The 5063-nt window shown below is 34.8% G+C and overlaps 1 long non-coding RNA gene across 1 annotated transcript; it reads right to left on the bottom strand.

Annotated features, from left to right (window-relative positions):
* Window positions 1–2236: 2236 nt before the first annotated feature.
* On the bottom strand, window positions 2237–3434 carry LOC148863679 (uncharacterized). Its single transcript, XR_016110437.1, has 2 exons — window positions 3073–3434; window positions 2237–2700 (listed from the first exon to the last, which is right to left on the bottom strand). It is a non-coding gene; the product is annotated as an uncharacterized LOC148863679 (long non-coding RNA).
* Between the last annotated feature and the right edge of the window lie 1629 nt (window positions 3435–5063).

Consider the following 5063-nt stretch of genomic DNA (forward strand, 5'->3'; position numbering starts at 1 on the left):
TATGTTAAGTTTCAGTTTGGGCTGGGCCTATGTTGGAAAGATCACGAGTGACCTTAGACCCAGTCCGGGCTTGGGCCTTAGGCCCAATATTTAGGATTTGGCTTCGATTACCTCAAATCCAGCTCGGCCCATCCCACTTGTACCCATACTTTGATACTAGTTGATGGGTTATCAGATTTTTAGGTATCAGGCATTTTTGGCATCAAAGTCGGACTCATAATGTAGAATGCAAGAAGATTTGTATTATTTATAAAGCTAAAAGTAAGAAGATTTGAACGTTGGACTTCAAATTAAAAGACGACGAACCTACCACCAAGCCATGCTCCAATATGTCTAAATCTTACTATTACATATTCTCTTCTTACTAGTATATATCAAATAAATGTAAAAATGATAATTAAAGTTTATATTAACAATTCACGATTCAAAGTATTGAAAGTTTTCACATGAGAAATACATATTAGGATGGGTATTAATGTTGAAACCTTTTTAAAGGTCATAACTCTCAAAATTTGGGCTGCATTTGGCATCCTTATTTTAAGGGTAAATTGAAGATTAGTACCTCTTAGGGCCTATTCTCACTTTGGTATTTGAATTTTAAAATATGCCAATTCAGTATCTTAATTCTTAATATGTTCCTATTTAGTCCTTTCTGTTAAGAGTCTATCAATTATCTATATCACATGATGACATGTGTGACTTAAACTTTTGAAAACGTTAAAATTACCCTTCCAAATAAGACATTGTTTATCATCTTCTTCCTCAAGAATCAAGATTGAACCAAAGCAATGATGAACAACCCGAAGGACAATTGGATTTGGGCATTTGCATCTTTTTGCATGCCACTTAATGGTGGTTAATGATTTTGGACTAAATTGGGATGTTTTGGGAGTTCATGTACTAGATTGGCACATTTTGAAATTTGGGTACTAAAGTGAAACTAGGCACATAGTTTAAACCATGGTTTTCGAACTGCCATTGACTTGGACGATCAGACCATTCAGCCTGAGAACCATCCAGGCAACTGGTTCCGTTTTACCTCAAACCTGATCCCTGGCCAAAAATTGTTGAATCGGTCAATAACCCATTGACTTGGATGGTCAAACCATTGACCCATTCGACCTATTCAACCGTTTTAACCATTTTTATTTTAATTATTTTTTTATCAGAATAGATCATCCATTCGAACCAGACGGTTGAACCATTAACTAGGAAACGAATGGCCAAAACAATTTTGGTTTCGAGTCATTTTTTAAAACATTGGTTCAGACTAAAATAAATTGGGATGAACACTGAGTTATTAATTTTAAAAAAGAGATAAGTCCTTAAAATACGAAATGCAGCCTTACCCTTTTCTACCATGACGTTGATTTTGGAGAATTGATACATATTCATATACATCCATATTTTAGTTCTTCCACCGCTTTTCAATATTTACCAACTCTATCCCCGTAGTTCAGACTTCACATAAAACAATTAAAGTATGTGTATATAATTTATTTATAATCATCTAAATTTTATATTTAGGCCCCATTTGGCTCGTGGGAATAGGGGTCTGGAATCGGAATCGGAATAGGCTATTCCGATTTCAACCGTTTGGTTGGGTGAAATCAGAATTCCATTCCTTACCTTGTTCTTGGGAATGAAATCCAATTCCTGGTGATTTTAATTTCTATTCCCATTCTTGTCTGAACCAAACAGATTATGGGAATAGACCATTCCGATTCTGATTTCAAAGGATTTTGATTCCGATTCCAACTGCAGACTAATATAATATATTTTTTTAGATTTATGAGTTTTCCTAACATATTCATGCTTATCTTATTTTTTCCACCATATCCAAAATGTAACATGATGCACCAACTATAATATCAGAAAGACGTAAAAATTTATGGATGGGTTTTGATTGATCAAAGTTGTTCATATTATTTCTTTCCAGCATCATAGATTTTCTCCTCTTAATTAAAATTACATTTCCAATACTCTTTTAATTTGTTTGGAATACTTAGAACAATCTATTGTTGGCTTGTTATGAATTGATAAATATAAAGCGATTATACTCTCTTCCGGCAGGAATGTGTTTTACGAGTGTTGCACAAACACCTCTTACAGTTGGTAAAACAGCATGTTCAGATTTTGAACCATTTTGAGAAAATGTTTGGTTGGTGAAGGCTCTGTTAGGGGAAATGATTCAACAAAATGGGATCAACGCAGTTTTCGCACTGTTGCAGTCATCTTAAATTCAATAAGTTTTAAGATATATTGATTTACCAACTTGTCTAAAACAAGGAGTAAAATCTCCCTTGATTGATAATGTGATGTATCCCCTGATACAAATACAAGAATACCATCAACCTTAATGAGGAATTCCTGATCCCTATGCCCAACATCATCTTCCTCGCATTGCCATCTCCAACGTTTTCCAACCATGATACAATGATTTAGGTGACCCTCTTTGCAGGATTCTTGCTCCAAAAGTGGTTTGGCAGCAATTAAGCCTAATTCATAATTCTGATGACTCAGGTCTCAGGCAACCACCTAGCAGAGCCCCCCCCCCAAACATTGCTTTGAATAGGAATTGTCTCCAAGAGAGAATTATTTATCAGGAAGCCATTGTGCTCGATACTGGGTTGAAGTCCATATACTCGACTCATGCAACTGGAATAAATTTATAACCATGATCAACCAAAGCCACCATGACTACATGCCATTAACACGGTGACAAAAACTCTGTCAAGCACAAAACCCATAACAAAGAAATATGCTAAAGTCTAATAGATAGAACGGGATCATAAATAATCTCATGATACAGAAGGAAAACGAGTTTAAGGTTTAAACAACATAAATATGTAGAAATGTAGCTTCGGAACAAGAACAACACAGAACAAGAATACAGGAGAAGATTGCAGAGATACATAAAGAAATGAGGGGGAAAATGAAAGAAGCCACTGTAAGATGAAGATTCCAAGCATAGTAGAGAGAAAGTAGAAAATTAGGAAAGACAAGGAAAGAGACGGGAAACAGAGGTTTACAAACTTTCTACAGTTGCAATCTGAGAAATATAATTATAACCTGTCATGCAAGGAAGAGAACTGCCATCGATGAGAACCTTCTACACATCCAAGGATCGTTGGTGTAGAGTGTGTGAAGGGAAGAACTAATTGGCCAAAAGATGGAGAAGCTAGGGTTTAGAACGGTGTGCTTGGCTTGCATGCACCAAATTGGATCCACCATGGTGTTGTGCCCACATCAGATGAAACCTGTCGTGATGTCAGATGCACCATTGCTTCATCACAGGCTTCAAACATCGCCCTTTCACAAACCCGAGGCATCAATGAATCATCAAATCTTGCAGTCTTGCTTAAACAATCATGCTCTAAACATGATATTTCAACCTTTTACGTTGAATTGATGATGTGGCAAATTGGTACAACAGATTGCCTTGTCAAAAAACCTTCTAAATATGATGTGCTTCAACTCCCATCTTAAGATTGGAAATAGCATCTCTATTACGAGAAAGAAAGGTTCATTAACTCTTAAACTCTAATAACAATAGGAGATCAAGAACTCAATATAGTCTTTACAAAAAAAAAAAAAAAAAACTCAATATAGTAAAAATGGTTTTATCATGGTTTTGAAAACCAGACCAGTAAACTCGGGAACCGGTTCTATTTCACCATAAAACCATTCTTAGATCAAAAACCGTTGATTTGGTCAGTGATTCGCTGACCCAAGTGATTGAATTGTCGACCTATCAACCCAGAAAATATTTTTGGCCATTTTATTTTAATTATTTTTATTTTTTTAAATCAGAATAGGTTGTCCGTTTGAACTGGATAATAGGACCCATTTGACCTAAGAAGCAGTCCCCAAAACAGTTCCATGTCCAATCCAATTTTTAAAACCTTGATTTTTATGATGCTATTAGCCTATTACATCTGGAGAAAATTAATCATTTAGCCTCAGTTTCAAAGAAATACAAATACAAATGTGTACAATATAAATACATTCAAAACAATTTTTATATTTAACTCTTTCCAAACTGAGCCTTAGTAGAAATTGTTTTATGATCCAATGTGACGAAACGGTTGAAAACAATGAAGGGGCATGGTTTTTGTCTTATAACAGTTCTAAAATTTTCTTAATGGCTACAAGTGGTTCATTTAGAATCTCTACTTTACTGGAAGATGTTCCCAATGCATGCTGAGATGTGCGTGGGGCACCCCAGCACCTGTAGGGCACGCTCAGTGAGACGCCAATGTGAACTTTTTTTTTTTTTTTTTTTTCTGATGCCAATAATGTAGCAGAAGGCTCTTGCGAAGGAATCTCAAAATTGGTGTTTTGCCACATGGCTGGACAAGATATTTTCCGCTATGAAAAAACTTGACTGTTAATTTTGTTTACAAAACTAGGTCTGATACGAGAGATGCCCATGTTTTAGCATAAAAGGCTAAGTATTTTGAGCAGTGTTTTAAAAATCAACTCGAAAGCCGAACTGTTTTTGCCTGAGTCGCGGGTCACCAACCAGTCAAGTCAGACTGTGCAACATCAGCCACATCAAAATTCAAATATATATATATATTATCAATAAATCATGTATAATTACATTTTACATGTAATGTATGAAATATTTTATATTTAATTTATGTTTTTAAATTCATTTTTATTTTTTTTATTTGTAAAAATATTAAAATTGTAATTTAAAGCCAAATAATAGGTTTTTTGCAAAAAAAATAAAAAATAACATCTCAATAAGTTACCTAAAATCAAACAAAAAAAATTATCTCAATTAATATACACCCCGCAACCCAATCACTGAGTCGGACAAGTCAAAGATCCAACCATCCAAGCCAAACGATTTTTTACCAAGTCAACCGACTGGATCCACTGCAGGTTGAAAGCACTGATTTTGAGTGTTAGTCATCGGTGGGGCAATCCTCCAGAATGGTTGGAAAAGCATGTATATATTTCTGTAGTTAATGTATGTATCAAAAAAATAAGAACTCAATAAATCAAATGCCTTCAAAGAAAAATCCATATTAACCCAAAAAATAAGAACTCAA

This window comes from Nelumbo lutea, chromosome 3 (assembly GCF_056320005.1).
Source record: "Nelumbo lutea isolate HS-2025 chromosome 3, American lotus-T2T, whole genome shotgun sequence".
Lineage (NCBI taxonomy): Eukaryota > Viridiplantae > Streptophyta > Magnoliopsida > Proteales > Nelumbonaceae > Nelumbo > Nelumbo lutea.